The 20987-nt window shown below is 35.4% G+C and overlaps 1 protein-coding gene and 1 pseudogene across 3 annotated transcripts in view; one reads left to right on the top strand and one right to left on the bottom strand.

The window, feature by feature from the left end:
* Window positions 1–20987, bottom strand: part of Dmd (dystrophin) — a 1999854-nt gene that overhangs the window by 1130014 nt on the left and 848853 nt on the right. The gene's annotated exons all lie outside the window — the stretch shown is intronic.
* LOC150040525 (high mobility group protein B1 pseudogene) lies at window positions 4424–5174 on the top strand (annotated as a pseudogene).

Below are 20987 nucleotides of genomic sequence, written 5' to 3' on the forward strand. Positions count from 1 at the left end.
ATCAACAACTCAAAAAATTGAATCACTCCAAAACTAAAAGTAACAACCATCCCATTAAAAAAATGGGCCAAAGACTTAAAGAGAGTCTTCTCTGAAGAAGAAACAAAAATGGCCTATAGACACATGAAGAAATGCTCAACATCTCTGGTCATAAAAGAAATGCAAATCAAAACAACTCTAAGATTCCACCTCACTCCAATTAGAATGGCCAGGATCAGGAAAACGAATAATAACAGATGCTGGAGGGGATGTGGCCAGGAGGGATCACTGCTACACTGTTGGTGGGAGTGCAAACTCATTTAACCACTATGGAAAGCAGTATGGCAGTGCCTCAAAAGGCTAAACATAGAACTCCCCTATGACCCAGCAATTCCACCAGATATATTTTTAAGAATAGAATTTTATTTTAATTTTTTAGGTAAGTACAAAATAGACACTAAAAATCTTAAAATGTGTGCACTGAATAGTATTCTACTTTTGATCTTCCCATTCCAGTAGTTTTGGTGTGAGTGTTAAAAAATTTATAATTTAAAATATTTGTACAACAAGGCAATGAACTAAACAAACACCATGGTATGAAATGATGGCTTTTGCATTCAGTTTTACTATTTTCAATATGTCCAATTCTGGCATTTTTTTACTAGTCTGGATTGTCATTTTATTTTGTAACACCTTGTTTATTTTATTGATCCCTAATCCTCACTAGATTGTGAGCCTGGCTCTCAGGCTTTAAACAAATTTGGGGTGGTACTTTGATTTCAGTTTCTCACTGTGGTTGTAATACTTGAGTTTCAAACTCATGCTTTTATTCCCTTTTTTTTTCATTTTTAAAATCGACACAGGTTTTTCCCTTGTCTCTCATCACAACTTTTCATTTCATGCCACGTGAACCAATAGAAAAGTTAGAATTTATTTGAGCTATATACATATCAACACTTAACATAAACTTTTTCTGATCAATGGAGACTCTTTTCTGTGTTTAAATGAATCAGGAATAATTTCTCTCAAAAGGAACACTTAGCAATTCTGAGGAAATCTCTTGGAATTTCTGTCTTGACAAATCATCTACAGAATTTCATTCACGCTCAAAGTTCCAACTGATGTCCACAGCAGGGCTTGGCAAACAATTATGGAGATAGATCTCAAGAACAATTATTTTAGGCTTCATGAGGCATACAGACCTTTTGATCATTCTAATCTCCTGTTGTAGTTCAATGTCACCAAATTGTGTGTCTGACTTTAAAAAAATGATAACACAAACTCCATTTTTAAAAGTGTATAGAGGGGCTATGGGTTTGGCTCAGTGGGAGAGTGCTTGCCTAGCATGTATAAAGACTTGGGTTCAATTCCTTGGTATCACATACATAGAAAAAAGCTGGAAGTGGTGCTGAGGCTCAAGTGGTAGAGCTCTAGCCTTGAGAAAGCCCAAGGACAGTGCTCAGGCCCTGAGCTCAAGCACAGGACCGGCAAAAAAACGATATGGTAAGTTAGATTGGGAACACGGAAAGTAGCTCATCAAGCATTGATTTACAGATTTATGATGACAAAGCTCCTGATTCTAAAATTATCTAAAATCTTTATCCAGCTTTTATGTTGTATCTTCTTTTGCATATTCTGTGTTAACCTAAAAATGATACATCATCAGTCTCATTTTCTTTGCTAAGTTTTAAAATTTAGTCAGAATTTTCTATGCCAGAAATCTTGAGGTCATCTTTTATTCCTCCATTTCTTTCTCACCATGTTTAACTTGATTTACCTTTAATTCTAAACCAGAATTGATCCTTTTACAATTTGCTCTCTTTTCTCTAGCCCCACTAACATGACCTTTTGCAAAGCTAATACCATTTGCTTCTACACATGGATGATCAGTCTTCCCTATTGTCAGTTTTTTTTAACACTCTTATTTCTACACTATCAGACCTTCTTTTGTTCTGCTCTCAATGTAGACACTCAAAAAATACTTCATGTACCCAATACTCAAAACACCAAATATCTCAAATCTTCCATAACAATCCAAACCCTGCTTTCATTCTGCACCTTTTGCTATATATAAAGAATGTACTGCCTTTATAATATATCTTTCTTCTGTGAGATTTATCCTTCTTGGAAATAGAATTAACTCTATCCTTCCTTAGAATAAATTTTCCCTCCTTGGAAAAAAACATTTACTATCCTATAGCTTCATTTTCAAATTTATATTTACAATTTCAGTGGTGATTTTCTCAACACACTGCATACCTAATACAGAATGGAATGTGTTTTATGTACCTTTAAAATCCAAATCCAAAGCACTGGTCATGACATTTGATGCATGAATATCTATAACAAGTTATCTGCATAGACCCCTGTATCTTCTCCTAATGAACCCTAAAGGCTTGGGTGCCTCAATTTACCTATTAGCTTTTTATATCAGAAAAAGCAAAAACAAGATTATCTGCTTTCCCTCACATTTTTGTGAGTCATGGGGGTTGAACTCAGCCTGGGTGCTGTCCTTGAGCTCTTCAGCTCAAGGCCACCACCCTAACCTTGAGCAAAGACCCAGTTCCTGTTTCCTAGAGGTTAATCAGAGATAAGATTCTCAGCTTCTTTGAAGCCCAGGCTTTCTTTGAAACTTGATCCTCAGCTCTCAGCCTCCTGAACAACTAGTATTACAGGCGTGAGCCATTGCGCCTGGCCTTACCTCTCATCTTGCAAAACACAAAAGTTCAGTCTTGAAGTACAATAACATTTTAGTATTTTTTGCTTGGACATTAATAAGGGCTTGAACTCACAGTACCATGCTTGCTAGATTAGAACAATACTTCAGATCCATGCTTTTAGCTCTGCTTTCTATTTCAATTTTGAGTAGGATCTCACTTTCAGCCTGGAGTGTGCCTGCCTCCTTGGAGATAGTCTTTGGACTATTTTATCCTGCCTTACTTGGCACCATAATTCTACAAACTCAATCCTTCAGTGTAGCTTGAGAAGACAGGCACACACTATACCATTGTGCCTAGCTATGAAATGAGAAAGAGACATACAAATTTTCTGTTTGTGTTGAACTTGAACTGTGATCTTCCCATTCTCAGCCTATCAAGTAACTAGGATTACAGGCATGAACTATTTGCTCCAGGCTCACGTTTTAATATAATGCATACTAGTAGCAACTTTTAATGATCTGTCAATTTGATGTCAATCATAATCTTACCGCAAAATATGTAATTAATTTTAAGAACCAAGTCAATTTTAAATCATTTTCAAATTAAAGGAATATGATTTCAGAAAATTCTTATTTAATAAAAACAAAAGCTTTTTAATATAAATATATTTGGAAATTCAATATCTTAAGTAATAATAATAATAGACTTTCATCAATAAGCCAAAATTATAGAACTTAATATGAGGATGTGTGATTACTTAAGAACTAGTTATCATGTTTTTAAGTTTTTAAATTGGTATTTCAGAGTTAAATAGTTTTGGTAAAACTTAACCATAAAACAAAGAACTCAGGAGTGTTACCTTAAAAATAATAATGAAACTGGGTGCCAGTGCTCACACCTCTAATCCTAGCTACTCAGGAGCTATTCCGGCATGGCAGAAAAGTCCCTGTAAAACTCATCTCCAATTAAACACTCGAAAACAAAAAGAGACCTGTGGCTCCAAGTGGTAGAGCACTACCTTTGAGCAAAAGAGCTCAAGGACCGCATGCAGGAACTGAGTTCAAGCCCTAAGACTGATGATGGAGAAAGAAAGTAGGAGGAAGAGGAGGTGGAGGAGGAGGAGGAGGAGGAGGAGGAGGAGGAGGAGGAGCAGGAGGAGGAATCAGAGTTCCAGGGTAGCCTCAGTGTAAACAGGGAGATATTCAAACCAACTGAGATGGGTATGGTAGTAAGTGTTTGCCATTTCATCTATACAAGAGATTTAAAATAGGAAATTAACAATCCAGGTAAGACTGAGCAAAACTACAACACACTATTTGAAAAACTGCTAGAGGAAACATATTGAAACACAGTTCAAGAGGCTTAGTTGCCTACAAACACCAGGCCCTGAGATCAAAAATTATACAGCAATAAATAAATAATACATAAGTAGATAAATAAATAATTGTGATACAGTTATGCAAATGTTTGTAACATTCAGACAGACTCTGAGCCCTTTAGGTTATTACAAAATATTGAAAAAACTCTCTAAATCATTTATTAATGTATGATATTAAAATTTTGCTATTGTTTAATGGGCAAGTATTTCCAGATGATTTCTACAATATATATTTTATGGACTCATTTTCCTAGAAGTATAGAGAATGATGATGGAAGCTCAAATAGAATATATATACAAATATATGTATATATTTTGATTATGCTCTTTATTTTTCCCTATCAAATAGAAATTTATTTGTAAAGATTCTTTTTAAAAAATTTATTGTAAGAGATAGCACAGGGGAAAGTGAGACCCAGACAGGCACTGAGAAACTCCATGCCTCATGGAGGAAAAACTAAACATGGACAAAGGAGATCCTAAGAAGCTGGGAGGCAAAATGTGATCATATGCATTGTTTTTGCAAACTTGCAGAGAGGAGCACAAGAAGAAGTAGCCAGATGCTTCCGTCAACTTTTCAGAGTTTTCTAAGTGCTCAGAGAGATAGAAGACTATGTCTGCTAAAGATAAAGGAAAATTTGAAGACATGGCCAAGGCAGATAAGGCTCGTTATGAAAAAGAAATGAAAACCTACATTCCTCCTAAAGGGGAAACCAAAAAGAAATTCAAGGATCCAAATGCACACAAGAGGCCTGTTTGGGCCTTCTTCTTGTTCTGAACATTGCCCTGAAATCAAAGGGGAGCATCCTGGCCTGTCTATTGGTGATGTTGCTAAAAAAAAAAAAAAAAAAAAAAAAAAAAAAAACAAAAAAAAAAAACTGGGAGAGACGTGGAACAACACTGCTGCAGATGACAAGCAGCCTGATGAGAAGAAGCTGCTGAGCTGAAGGAAAAATATGGGAAAGGAGATTGTTGCCTACCGAGCTGAAGGAAAGCTTGATGCAGCAAAAAAAGGTGGGGGGGGGGGTTGTGAAGAGTGCAAAGAGCAAGAAAAAGTAGGAAGAGAAAGAAGATGAGGAAGATGAAGGGATGAGGATGAAGATGAAAAGGATGATGATGAATATGTTGGTTCTAGTGTGTTTTTTTTCTTGTCTTGAAGCATTTAACCCTACTGTACAAAACTCACTCCTTTTTTGACCTAAGTATATATTAGGGGTTTAGACTTTGTTCACCATACTATTGTGATTTAGAGAGACATTATAAATACATCTGTGATAAATCTGTACTTAATTAAATAGGCAGGCATCTATAACTTCATTTCCCTTTGATATCTGATTATTTAAATTAGCTTATAGGAAAAGAAACTGCTGTCTAGTACTCTATTAATCTCCATTTCTCTTTCTTTGAAGAAGCATCTTCACCACAGTCTAAAGACACAGGAGACCAATGACAGTAAAGAGGTGAGATATTTGACAATTTTATAATGTTGGGAAAATATTTAGACTGTACTATTCCTGTGCTGCTTCCAGTGAAAAAAAAGAAAAACAACACAATGTGAGTTTATGCTAATATTAACCTAAAAATTATACAATTTCAATGTCTTGATTTGGCACAATTAACCACCTGTAAAAATATTCAAAGTAGCAGAAATAGTTTGCTATTAGTGAGCTTCAGTGTTTCATTAATATTAGGATCATCTGAAGAAATCAATTGTAGAAATGGATTCAGCGTCTGAATTAACAAGTTTAAATTGCAAAAATAGTTCAAGCTAACCTGCTTTCTAAGAATTTCATGTATCTGTGTGTATTCTTTATAGGGATCATTAAATTTAAATGTGAGCTTTCAATTCCATCTCAATTTACATATCATATAGTATATAGTTCAAATAAAGATATGATATAACAGACATTAGCTTCTAAATTTTATCTCTATCTTATTGGCTACAATAAGTATTCCAAGGAACAATGAATTTCACTTAATTTGAATATAAATTATGTGTAATAGACAGATTTATGTGTGTAATATTAGCTACTTGGGAGGTAGAGATCAAGAAAATCACAGGTATTCCTAGTCCAGACATATGTAATCACAAGTACCTGTTATCCCAGCAATCTCCAGGACAGGAGAATTATAGTCCAATTTGGCCTGGAAAATGAAAAGGTTATCTCAAAATTAACCAGAGCTGATTTGCGCAATAATAAATGACACCTGCTCAAGCTTGTCCTCTGGGCGTGTGTATCGAGTGGGCGTCGTTCATGCTTACCTCCTGCGAGAGATCTAGCCCCACAAAAATACATTATAATCTGCTTGCATGAGAAGATAGAAAAGAGTGAAGAATTGCCCATTGCGGTGATAACACATGGCAGCTGAACATAGGGCCCTGAAGATACCTTCAATGGAGTATTTAAATAACCCACACAGGAAAAAGCAGCAATGGAAGTCCACAGTCTAACTCGCCAGACGCAGAGACAATTTGTATCAAGGATAGTCCAAAGCAGCATTGGGAACCATGAAGATCACATAAAAGACTTCTCCCCTACCCCCACAGAGAACAGCATCTGAAGAGGATCCCTTCCCCCACATCACACAAGTGTCATTTTTTGGCCAGAAACACTTGCAGAAGGTGCACAATTTTTGAAAACGGCAAAGGAACCTGAAACTTCATATCGTTGCAACACCATATCTTGTGGCCAAGAAACTGAAAACACCACACCAGTAAGAACAAGGTCAGAATTCTAGCCAAATTGCAGCAAGACTCCTGCACATGACCAGCTGGTCACCATGGAATTATAAATCAAAATTCTCTAATATCTCATTAGCATAAAAGAAAAAAGAAAAATAAAACACACATACACAAGAACCATACACGACTTAAAAGTTAATTGTGATTCCAGGTTGGGTGAAGTAGGAACTCAGGTGATAGTCACCCCTCAATATTTGAAATCACTACAGTTTTCACATATACTGCAGTTTCTACCATACCAAGCACTCTACAAAATCTAGGTTGTAGTTATGAGCCACCACGTACCTGTTAACTAAGAGACACTTCTCCCAAATCCTGCCAAGTACTGGTTACCTAGGCTGAGAAGCCAGCTGCAGAGACTCAAATCTTGTAAGGTAGAACATTTTTTTTCAGCACTTAAACACACTGATTAAATAATTCATCTTTTCTCTTTGATTTATAAGCTATAGACAGGCCTTTAAAACTTAGCTATTTCAGAATTGTAATGAAACTAAAATCTAGTTAACAGCCAAATGTCCCCTCATCAAGAAGGTTTCAGAACCAGAAATTTGCCCTAGTCGTATAGTCCTTGCCTAGCAAGCATGAAAATTAGGGTTCGATTCCTCATTACCACATACATAGAAAGAACACTGGAAGTGGTACTGAGGTTCGTGTGGTACAGTGCTGGCATTGACAAAGCCCAACGATAGTATAGGGGTAAAAATGTTCAAAAAGAATTGTACCTACTATCTGATGAATGTAACTGTAACCCCTCTGTACATCACTCCAACAATTTAAAAGCACAAAGGTTTTAGAATCACATAAACCCATCTCCTGCACCTAAGTAGGTTAGAGCTCAACTTACAAACATCAGAAATAAGGAAATCAAACCCCTGGTGCAACATAGATTTTAGCTGTAAGGACAGTTGCAGATGTAGCAAAGAAAACAGACAACACTAAGTTATTGCATATTGAACATTTGGAGACAGATGGGCCCCAAATGGAGAACTCATTTTGTTGTTGTTGTTGTTGTTTTCATGTATTTTATTGTAATTAATAGAAGGGTTACATTACATTTACCAGATAGAAGGTGCATTATTCACAAACATTGATACCCTTTCTCATGTCTTGATGTTGTTGTTTTGTTTCTGGTTTTTGGTTTGGGTTATTTTGTATATTCTTAAATATAGTATATGGTGTTTGCTAAGTCTGTTTCTTAGATGTGTTCATACCTTATTCTTTTTTGACTGTTCGAATTTTTGATTTTTAAGTCTTTTCCTTCTTTTCTTTCCTCTTTTTATTTATTTTCTTTATTCAGCTATGGGAACATATGTTTTTCTGCTTCCTTGATTGTGTATTTGCTTCCATTTTGATTCTGGCTAGTTGGCTCATCCAGTTATCTTTTTTATTGTTTTGGTTTATCCTGACCCTTACAACAGACTTTCTGACTGGCTAAAACTATATATGTATATAGAGTTTTTCTCCTGTCTTCATCACAGTACTTCTCCCCAAACAAAAGTGAAAATGTATTTAGATAGGAGAAAGCTTATTTATTTTTTAAAATCCCTGATTTAATATCTGTGCAATTGTAGGGCTCTGTGTAGGCTTTTGACTTCATATTGTGAAGTCTCAATTCTGTTGTGGTCTCAGATTTGAGTGCTTTTGTTTCTAAATGGGTAGAGCAAGTTATAGCAACACAAGAAAAATGACAAGAAAAAGATTCAATTCTCACAGAAAATTACCAGGTAATAATGGAGAAGACAAGTGAAGGAACTGTAAGATGGTTCTCAAAATGCTTTAAATACACCGGTAGTACATATGCTTAATGAGAAGAAAGAAAGCCTCCACAAATCAGTTTGTGAGTATTACGGGACTAACCAAAGATTATTAAAGGAGTTTATGGAGTCCATAAATACAAAGCTAAATTAATTCCAAGAGGAGAGGGAGACCTATGAAAAATGAATCAGCTAAAGATATGCGAGAAGACACAGACAAACAAGGAAGAAGTCCACACAAGACCTAAAACAAAACTTCAATAAATAAATAGAAAACAAGGCAGGTGTGGGGCTCATGCCTGTAATCCTAGCTACTCAGGAGGCTGAGATCTGAGAAACAAGTTTCAAAGCCAGCCCTGGCACAAAAGGACCTGAGCTTATCTTCAATTAACCTCTAGAAAATGGGAAGTGGGGCATGGTGCAAGGTTAGGGTGGTAGCCTTGAGCTGCAGAGCTCAGGGATAACACCCAGGCCCAGGGGTAGAGTAGAAGCATTGAGCTAAAGAACACGGGGACAGTACCCGGGCTGAGATCAAGCCCCATGACCCACAAAAAAAGAAAGAAAAGAGCAAAAAAGAAAAAAAGAAATAGAAAACAAAAAATTAGCAACTAGAAGGCAGAGAAATACTAAAGTCTTGACAGCAAAATGGATGATATAGAAAGAGATTCATAAATCAAGGATATAGATATTTTAGAGAAAGAGGAGACAATTATCCAGAGCAAACTGAAAAAATAAGAAAGGATCTTGTAAGAACCTCAATATATTCAAGTCAATTCATGTAATTCCGCAGATCAACACAAGCAAGGGCAAGAACCACATGATCATCTCAAAAGATGCAGAAAAACTTATTTCACAAGATTCAACATCTCTTTATGAAAAAAAAAAACTGTTGGAGAAACTAGGAATCTATGGAATATTTTTCAATATATAAAGGCTATATACGACAAACCTACATATAGCATTATACTTAATGAGGAAACATTAAAACCATTTCCCCTAAAAGTAAGGAAATAGACAAGGATGTTCATTCTATTCATTTGTCTTCAGCATAGTAAAGGAATTCCTCGCAAGAGCAATAAGGCAAGAGGTAAATACAGAGGGGATCCAAAATAAGGAAAATATAATAAATCTATCCTTCTTTGCAGATGACACGATCCTGTATTTAAAGAACACTATGGATCCCTATCCTAAGTAACTTGAGCTGTTGCAAAATGTTAGCAAAGTAGTAGAGTGTAAAATTAACACACGGAAATCAGAAGAGCAAGACTGAATTCGCAAAAGCAACTCCATTTGTATTAGCCTCAAAATAAACTAAATACCTAGGAATTATCTAATTAGGCAAAAGAACTCTGATGAAAACTTTAAAAGTCTGCAAGAGGAAATTAAAATAAACTTAAGGAAATGGAAGAACTCCCTATGCTCCTGGATTGGAAGGCTTAACAATGTGAAATTGGAAATATTTCCCAAAGCTATCTACAAATTCAGTGTAATGACTATCAAAATGCCAACTACATTCTTCAGTGATATAAAGGAAGCAATCCAAAAGTTCATATGTAATAAAAGAAGACCCTGAATTGCAAAAACAATCCTTAGCAGGAAGAACAGTGCTGGAAGAATATCAATACCCAACTTCAAACTCTATTACAAAGCCACTTTGGCTTTGTAAAAACCAACTTGGTACTGGGACGAGAATAGGCCTGAGCACCAATGGAGTGGAATAGAAGACCCAGAAATGAACCTACAGAACTTTAGCCACTTAATATCTGATAAGGTAGCCAAGAAACACAGGATGGAAGAAAGACATTCTCTCCAACAAATGATGCTAGTAGAATTGGCTATATATATGTAGAAAACTGAAGCTAAATCTTTATATATCACCATGTACCACAATCAGTACCAAATCGATCAAAGACCCCAATATATGGCCAGATATCCTGAAAATACTACAGGACGGATTAGGGGGAAAACCAGGGCCCTGTGCATGGGGTGAAACTTCCTAACAATCCAGAATCACAACAAATCAAGGAAAGAGTGAATAAATGGAATTGCATCAAAATGAAGATTTTCTGCATAGCAAAGCTACCAAGATAATAAGAAAACTCACAGAATGTAAAATGCTCTTTATTAGCTATACATCACACAAGGGCCTCATATCTAAAGTATACTTAAATATAAAAAAACTAAACCCCCCCAAAACAAATTTTCAAGGAAAAAGCAACCCAATTAATGAATGGGCTAAATCCTTAAAGACACTTCACAAAAGATAAGAATGACCAATATTCACATAAAGAGATGCTCAACATCTCAGACCATAAGAGAAATGCAAATCAAAACAATACTGAGGGCTGGGAGTTTGGCCTAGTGGTAGAGTGCTTGCCTAGCATGCACGAAGACCCGGGTTCGATTCCTTGGTAATGCATACATTAAAAAAAAGCCAGGAGTGGTGCTGAGGCTCAAGTGGTAAAGCTCTAGCCTTGAGGAAAGTCCAAGGACAGTGCTCAGGCCCTAAGTTCAAGCTCAGGACTGGCAAAAACAACAACAAAAACAATATTGACATTCTACCTCATCCCAGATCTAATGGCTATTATCAAGACACCTAGCAATAAAACAGGCTGGCAAGAAAATGGCCAAAAGAGAAATTAAACTTGTTATGTCACTTCTTAAAACAGATATTCTCAAAAATTAAACATAGACCTTCCCTATAACCCAGCAATTCAATTTCTGAGCATTTATCTGATTGACAACAAATCACACCCACTGAAGCTACCAGCACAACCATGTTCATTGTAGCATTATTTCTTATAGATAAGATATGGAATTAAGCCAGATGCCCTTGGTGGACAAATGGCTTAAGAAAATGCTATATAAATATGAAACAGACTTCTATGCTTCCATCCAAATGAATGATATTGTACCATTAATAATGGAATGGAAAAGCTTATAAAACATTATATCTCAAGGGCATAATAAATATTATTAGCTATAGGAATCATGTAGATCCCCAGAACTTGTTTATCTTGCCTAGTGGTCTCTTTTCTTGCTTTAGTTTAAATTTTTTGTTTTTTTATTTTTTCATATATTTTTATTGTAATTAATAGAAGGGTTACATTATATTCACCAGATAGAAGATGCATTAATTCACATACATTGATACACTTTCTCATGTCTTGGTCCCCATTTCCCTCCTCCCACCTGGACTCCTCATCTTGTTTTCCCCCCTTCCCTATCCGATTTCAAACCAAATACGCATATACACCATAATATCAGATAACAAGGTAAAATACTGAAACAATATGAGATAACCAAGGGACAGCAAAAGAGATGAGAAAAAACATAGTACATTAAGGACAACAATCACTCATTATATGGGTTTTGTTTCTATATCCTGGAGGTCCTTTCATACTATATGGCCTTATGTATCTAGGTTTTACTCTATTTTAAGTCTCTGCTAGGAGATTTATGACTGATTTGTCATAATCAGTAAATTTTTTGTTTTAAATAATTTACTCTACTATATTGGAATTCCTTATTTTCCTAAATTTGTATTTAAGTTTGTGAAGGCAAAAAATATGGGCGGTCACAATTATACTTTATGTTACAGATACCAAATAGATACTATGAAGTTTGATTTTGAAGATTCATATTTATTAAGCCAAAAAATAATTTTAGTGTACATAACTTTCATAAATTTGTAATTATTTTTGCTTTTTACTAGAAACATGTTCTGTAAATTTGAACTCTATAACTATCTGCTTGATAGTACTTTACAAATTTCAGCTAGTAATTTAAATTTGCTGACTTCAGATTTCTATTTTGTGGAACAGGCACACTGTCTTCTTGTTAAGGTTACTGTAAGAATAAATATAACACAGCAAAGGTTATTGAGATATAGTCAATGCTGAATAAATGGCAGAAATAATCATAATGTGAGTATAAGCAAAATTGTCAAATTTATAGACTGTTATTAAGTCATCATGTAAATATTTATATATTATGAAGTTTTACAATGGCACATTTTCAATATGAATGAAAATATATGGAACTGATGTACATTTTCCTTATTTGCCTATGAAATTTGTTTGCTATGTTCAGGTAGATGTATTCATCTAGTCACTATATAAATTGATTTTAATGCTATAGCAAATGGTCAAAACAAGTTATTCCAGTAAGTAGAAACATGTGTCTTCACATGCCCTTTCTAGTTGCTTTCTTAACGAGGAAAGGACAATGTATTTAATCCAATGTAAAGATATATCATTTATTTTTTTCTGCTAAAAGAGAATGGTACAACACACCATTTTATTGAAAACATTAAAGGTGAACTGATTTTGATGCTAAAGGTAAATGGTAAAATTAGTGATTTTCTTTGATTTTCTTCCCTGAAGTGTTTTAAAACATAAATTTCAAATATTTAGAGTAAGAATAAAAACAGAAAGATATTGAGTGGGCATGATATCTCACACATGTCATTCCAGATATCATGAAGTTTCCAATCAGGATTATGTCCGATCATCCCTTGCAAAAAGTTTAGGAAAACTTTCTCAATAAATAAAAAGAAACCTAGGCATGGTGATAAGCTTTCCAGCTTTCTGTCTTTCCAATTATTGCAAATTGGAGGATCTTTTTCAAGTTCTGCTTGGACATAAAATTCCAGATATTACTTGAAAAATAATGGAAAAAGTTCTAGGTGGTACTAAAGTAGTAGAATGCCTCCCTAGGAAGCACAAGGCTGGCTGAGATCACACCCAAGTACAGAAAAGGAAGGACTGAAGGAAAAGAAAGAGAAAAGAAGGAAACATGGAAGAAAGCCATACACAGATGTAACAAATCACAATGGATCTAACAGGAACAATTTTAAGAAAATATCACCCTTATATAAAACATCATTTATTTTGTCAAACATCGAAATAAAAATTTAGATCACTTGGACCTTAGAATGTATTTGACATAAAAAAATACCATGCAAATAAAACTAAGCTAAAAAATAAAATAAAGGTCATAAAATTTAAACAGGCAACCTTTTACTGAGCTCTATTTTGTATGGGTACTGGGGCCATTTCATTCTATGAGAAAACTTTTCTACTCGGGTAGTTATAATTAACGAGTTGCACAAAAAAATCCAGTTTTAAGCTACATATTAATGAACATATCAAGCCATTGTATTTCTTAATGTTGACAAAGTATTATTTTATTGAAACTGGTTTTAAAGGTCACAGCATCGGAACCTAATAATATTGTTATAATTATCAATTCTAAAATAAATTTTCCAAAAAAAGAAATCTCATTTTGCTATTAAAATTAACCTTGGAATATGCGGACTGAAAAAGTAGTACCAAATGACATTAGCAGTGAATTAGTTCTGAAATTCACTTGAGTAACATTTCTATTAGAATTAAAATGCATAAAAATCCAAGCTGGGGCCGGGAGTTTGGCCTAGTGGTTAAAGTGCTTGCCTAGCATGCATGAAGACCCGGGTTCAATTCCTCGGTACCACATACATAGAAAAAAGCCAGAAGTGGTGCTGAGGCTCAAGTGGTAGAGTGCTAGCCTTGAGAAAGTCCAAGGACAGTGCTCAGGCCCTGAGCTCAAGCCCAGGACTGGCAAAAAAAAAAAAAAATCCAAGCTGTGAGAGGTGATCTGCAGTTTTAAAAAAAGAAGAACCATTCTGAGTATATATGAGCTCTTTTGATGAGAGTTTCACCTATAAGATTGAGGGACAGAGTATACCATATATTTTATGTAATTGAGAGACAGCAATTAATTTCAGATTTCACTTAATGGATATTTAACAAATTTGTTAAATGACTTACATAATGCCAACTTAAATATGAATCTACAAGTCTATGTATATATAAATGGCCTACTCTTAATCTTGATGGATATGTGGCAGCAGTTTGCTTTGACACAGTGATATAAGGTCAACTTCACTTTAAATTCACTAAACTGAAATCTTACCCAACTTAAGCAATTTGAAGAAAAAAACAAAATTTTTATCATACCTTACTACTTTATGAATAAATATCATCATAAAAACAGTCTCTTTACTTTTGCTACTTTATATTCCATCTTATTAAATCTCAAGTGCACTAGGGAAATGTTCTTGCCATAAAACTACAATATTCATTATTTTTTTCTTTCCTGCACCTGAAGGCACATGCCTAAACCTGTAGGGGTTACTTTATTATTTAATTAGAGTAGCTGCTTTTCTATCATATCAGGTGTTTCATCTAAAGTTTGATTAACATCAGTATGTGCTGTGCTCTCAGGCAAGTAAATAAAGCTTGTACTGAAAGGAATAAAGAGAACCCAAATTTCAAAAATGTAAAGAAAAACATGAATATGAAAAAATGGTGTCTAAGAAATACAACCACCAATAATCTAAGCCCAGCAGCATTACTTCTTAGATTTGTATGAAGTATATAGCATTCACACATTTTAATCATTTATTCATTTATTTAATCACCGTCATTAATTACCGAGTAGTGGATCTAATAATGTGTTAACTTTAAAAAGAAAAGTCCACTGATGAGAAACTCAGAGTTTAAGGTTTGTATTAACTATCTTAATGTGAAATTAGGTAACTGAGTCACAGCCATACTAGCACCTGGCCAGGTGCTGGGGGCTATTGGCTTCTCAGACATCTTGGCACCTTACCAGGAGGTGGGGGTGGCATCCACCCAGTGCTGAAAAGGCCTGGAGGTGGGAAAGGCTATTCATTAAATGCAGGTAAGGGATTTGCTAGCCTCAGGAAAGCTTTTCATATGGGGATTGAAGGTCTGGGGGAAGGTGAAGCACCCCCCACCCCACACCAGCTGACAAGTTTCCCTGTATCCCTGGAAACAGGCACTTGACTGATAAGTTACTAGTCCTGTCAGTCCAGTACCTGAGACAGGGAACTTCTTATAACCATGTCCCCAGCCCTGAGTCTATTTAAGCCTGGAACACCTTAGGCACCATTGCGCCATGCCATGCCATGTCTCCATGTTTGGGTCTTTTGGCCTGTCTACTGGCTGTTCTCCAGTCACCATGGTGTCCAAATTCAGCTCTCCAGGGGAAGTTGAATGGGCTTCTTGGTATTGTATCTGCTGTTTCTGTTGTCTTTGGTCTGTTTCCTAACTGTACTGAATGTTTTCTGGCTGCTGGACTTTGAGAATAGAACCCACCATGACTCGCAAAATGTGGCTTCTGTATATTCTGACCTAATTACACAGGAAAGTAAATAGTGAAGTTGTAGCAGATGCTAATTGCTCTGAGTAGATCCCCTTGCCTTTCCTTTTCCAATTCATTGACACAGCTCCAAATACTGTGAACTTGAATTCTTTTGAAAACTCCCACTGGCTACCAAGTTCTTCTTTGCCTACATCTATGGATACGGAAACATTGCTCCAGAATTAGTACTCCACCAAATACTCCTCAACCAAAATTGTGGGCATTAATGTGTAATAACCCAAGTTCCTTGGTGCCCTCATTTGGCTATATGTGACATGCATGCCTCACACACCCCAGAGATTTCTGATCATGATCCAGCTTTAGATAGATACTCAAAGTGCTGACAGGGTTCATAATATACCTTTCTCATTGGTTTCCTTTTGTTCCAAGTGTAGCTCACTTCCCTAACAAGAAATAACCTTGGAATAAACTTGATAGTTCTTTGAAGATGTTCCTTATCCTACTTTCTCTGTCACTTTGTGACTGCATTTAAGATATTTTTAGTGTAACTTGGCATTTACCCAACCATCCAGAATCTAGGGCATACTAAATCCACTAGCACAACAATGTTCATTACAGCATCATTCACCATAGCAAAGATATGGAACCAACCTAGATGTCCCTCAGTTGATGAGTGGATCAACAAGTTGTGGTATTTGTACACAATGGAATTCTATGCTGCTATCAGAAAAAACAACATCGACCCATTTGTTAGGAAATGGAAAGACTTAGAAAAAATCCTATTAAGTGAAGTAAGCCAGACTCAAAGGAACTTAGGCTCAATGGCTTCCCTCATTTGTTATAATCAGTAGAAACCTTGGGCTCTACTAGCAGATATCTGCAATAGAGCAAAACCTTGATACATAAGGCCATATAGTATGAAGCTAATTGAAAGGAACTCCAGGATACTGAAACAAAAGCCGTATAATGAATGATTGTTGTCCTTAATGTACTATGTTATCTCTCATCTCCTTTGCTGTCCCTTGAGTATCTCATATTGTTAGAATATCTCACTTTGTTATCTGATATATTGAATTTATTTGTATTTGGTTATTTGAAATTTGATAGGGAAGGGGGGAAAACCAAGATGGGGGTGGGGGGTGGCAGTTGGGGGGGAGGGTGATGGGTACCAAGACATGTGAAAGGGTATCAATGTATGTGAATTAATGCACCTTCTATATGGCAAATATCATGTAACCCTTTTATCAATTACAATAAAAATATATTAAAAAAGATATTTTTAGTGTAAAACTTGCAACAATTTGGGATAGAGAGGAGTAAAGGTAATTTATATTGAATTTTTAGATAACCATTGACAAGATTTCCATTTTCACGATGTTAATTCTTCCACTCCAGGAGCACGGGATGTTTTTCCATTTCCTCAGTTCTGTTTTAATTTCCTTTTTCATGTTTTTAAAGTTTTCATCACAAAGGTCCTTACCATTCTTTGTTAGTAGCTAAGTATTTAATTTTTTTGAGGCTATTGCAAACGTAGTTGCTTTCCATCAATATCTCAATGTCATTCTTTAAGGAATTTGAAGAAGCAATCCAAATTTCATATGGACTAATAAAACACCCCAAACAATTTTTAGCAGAAAGAACAACACAGGAGGAATTTCATAGACTCTATTACAGAACTATAGTGACCAAACACCTTGGTACTGGTACAAGAACAGGTCTGAAGACCAATGGAATAGAACTGAAGACACAAAAATCAACCCACAGACCTATGGCCATGTAATCTTTGATAAGAGAGCAAAACAAGAATAGAAGAAAGACAGCCTCTTCAACAAGTGGTGCTGGCAGAACTGTTTAATCACCTGCAGAAAACTAAAGTTGAATCCTTTTGTGTTACCCTGCACCAGGATTAACTCCAAATGGATCAAAGACCTCCAGGTAAAGGCAGGTACCCTGAAAACTATACAAGAATAGGAGATACACTACGTCTCTTTGGCACAGGTGATATACTAGGTCTCCTTGGCACAGGTCAAAATTTTCTTCATAAAGACCCAGAAACATAACAAATTAAAGAAACTTTGGACAAATAGGTTTGCATTACACTGCAGAGCTTCTGTATGGCAAAGGACATAGTTAGCAAGTTAAATAGAAAGTACACAAAGTGGGAGAAGATCTTCACTAGGCATACAACTAAGGCCTCATATCTAAAATATATCTACCACTAAAAAAATTGAATCTCTCCAAAACAAAGCTACAAAGAAACAACCATCCCATTAAAAGATGGGCTAAAGACTTAGAGACTTCTTCGAAAAGGGAGCAAGAATGGCCTATAGATGAATGAAGAAATGCTTGACATCTCTGTCCATAAATGAAATGAAAATCAAAACAATTTTGAGATTCCATCTCACTCCAATTAGAATGGCCATGATCAAGAAATCTAATAATAACAGATGGTGACAGGATGTGGCCAGAAGAGACAAATACTACACTGTTGGTGGGAATGTTAACTCGTTCAACCACTACGGAAAGCAGTATGGCAGTTCCTCAATGACTAAACATAGAGCTTTCCTATGACTCAGCAATCCCACTCCTTGGCATTTACCAAATTGTCCAGAAACAAGGACATACTAAAGCCACTAGCACAATGATGTTCATTGCAGCACTATTTACCATAGCAAAGATATGGAACCTACCCAGATGCCCCTCAGTTGATGAGTGGATCAACAAAATGTGGTATGTGTACACAATGGAATTCTATGCTGCTGTCAGAAAGAAGGATATTGCCCCATTTGTAAGGAAATGGAAAGACTTAGAAAAAATCATATTAAGTGAAATAAGCCAGACTCAAAGGAACTTAGGCTCAATGGTTTCCCTCATTTTTCATAATCAGTAGAAAACTTGGGCTCTCCTAGCAGAGATTCACAATAGAACAAAATCTAGATACATAAGGCCATATAGTATGACGCTAAATGTAAGGACCTCCAGGATATAGAAACAAAAGCCATATAATGAGTGATTGATGTTCTTAATGTACTATGTTATTTCTCATCTCTTTTGCTGTCCCTTGGTTATCTCATATTGTTACAATATTTCACCTTGTATCTGATATATTTTATATATGCTTTATTGGTTATTTGAAATAGGATAGGGAAGGGGGGAAACCAAGATGAGTGGGGTGAGGGGAGGAGGGAAATGGGGACCATGATATGAGAAAGGGTATCAATATGTGTGAAGTAATATACCTTCTATCTGGTTAATATGTTACCCTTCTATTAATTACAATAAAAATACATAAAAAACATACTTTCCTAACATCATACATCATTCTATCCTGAATTCCAAGGAAAAATCCTTGATGACTGCACTTAGATATATTGCTCTAGTTACTATGGGCCCTCTGAGGTATTATAGGGATTCCTCATCCAAAATTTTAGTGTAATTAACCAGTATCCTGACTAGCAATACACCATATAAAAGATAGGTGTCCTGGAAGAAAATTTGCATTATCATTGTAACAAAAATTACATAAAAAGACTATGACAAGAATTTTGCATGTACAACTTTTGGTAGTTTTTCCAAAGTCGTGAAAGTAAAGAATTCATTCATATACCCTATAACATGCCATAAAATATTATGATTAAATCAGTTTCTCAGTATGTTTCAACTAAACCAGTTTCTCAGCATGGTTATATACCTTGTTGGGTTTGGTTAACTCACTTTAAATAATTATTTGGATGGAATGGATTGGGATGATGCCTTTGAAATGAAGAAGAAGAAGAAGAAGAAGAAGAAGAAGAAGAAGAAGAAGAAGAAGAAGAAGAAGAAGGAGGAGGAGGAGGAGGAGGAGGAGGAGGAGGAGGAGGAGGGGGAGGAGGGGGAGGAGGAGGAGGAGGAGGGGGAGGAGGGGGAGGAGGGGGAGGAGGAGGAGGAGGAAGAAGGAGAAGGAGAAGGAGGAGGAGGAAGAAGGAGAAGGAGAAGGAGAAAAAGAAGTCTCCAAAATTGTCTTCCAGTTGGAAGCAGTTTGTGCACTTTTGATTGCCTAAAAGGATTTTAAATATTTGAATTCAACTAATTAAATTATTTAATGACAATTTTGCATTTAATAAAAGATAAGAAAGACTATGTATATTATAAAGGGTTTAGTTTAATATGAGGTATAATTATATGATCTTGGGTCTATTATGAAAATAATTTTTAACTCATAAAATCTTTGTGTCATTTTATGATTGAATTATGAAAATAACCCAAAAGTCCTTCTGCAGATGATATTTTGGGAAGAATTACTTGGAAAAACACTGAGTCAAGATAACTACTCCAGAACTGGATTCATAATGCTACTACAAACTGGTAAACAACACTATGAAAATCTAAGGAACAAATTCTGGGATGCTATATACTTACTTAAGATTTTATGGATAAGGGAAGTCACAATATTAACATAATGGTAAATAGAACAATCAACTCTCTTAGTAGCAGGGACTCATTTGAATACTCTCATTATGTTTAACTTCAAGCTATCTACATCATATTCCTAAATGTGGAGTACATCATTATATAGCCATTCAACTATACAAATATCAAAACCACATATAATAGTGAAATCCACGAAAGGACTTTGGTATGCCTTTGTGCATCTATTACAAAAATAGATATACACTGTGATTTATTTAATGTAAGTTCATATAATTTAAATTTTATTAATGCTTATATTTAAAAATTATCTCTCAAATTTGCAGAAAATTTAGTATCAGCAAGCATACCTCTGGGTCAAATTTAACAGTAGTATATGTATTATGTATAAGATAAATTCTTACCCCTAAAACTTGTCCATTGATTTCACTTGTTTGCATTTTTTTGAAATAAGATGCTCTGTGTTTTAACCAAAATTGTTTCAACAAGATGCATGAAATTCTTTTTAAGCTACAGTCCAGACTGAAATCATGGCTCACAAATGACAAACAGCAATTAATGGCAAGTATTTGATTTATGGATATAGAGACCATAATTTTTCCATGTCCTTTGAATCAATGGCGAAGCCAAATTTTCTTTTCTCTTCTTCTTTCCTTCTCTCCTCCTTTCCCTTTCACTCTCCTTCCCTCTCTTCCTCTTTCCCTTCAACCAGCTCTTCCTCCCTACTTTCCACTGTTAGTCTCTCTCTCTCTCTCTCTCTCTCTCTCTCTCTCTCTCTCTCTCTCTCTCTCTCTCTAGCTCTCTGTCTTTCTCCATATATATTTTTTTCTTATATATTCCATATATGTGTATATATATATATATTATATCATACTTTTAAGTGTTAGTTTATGTAA

Source organism: Megascapheus bottae, chromosome X, assembly GCF_031878675.1.
Source record: "Megascapheus bottae isolate mThoBot1 chromosome X, mThoBot2.hap1, whole genome shotgun sequence".
NCBI lineage: Eukaryota > Metazoa > Chordata > Mammalia > Rodentia > Geomyidae > Megascapheus > Megascapheus bottae.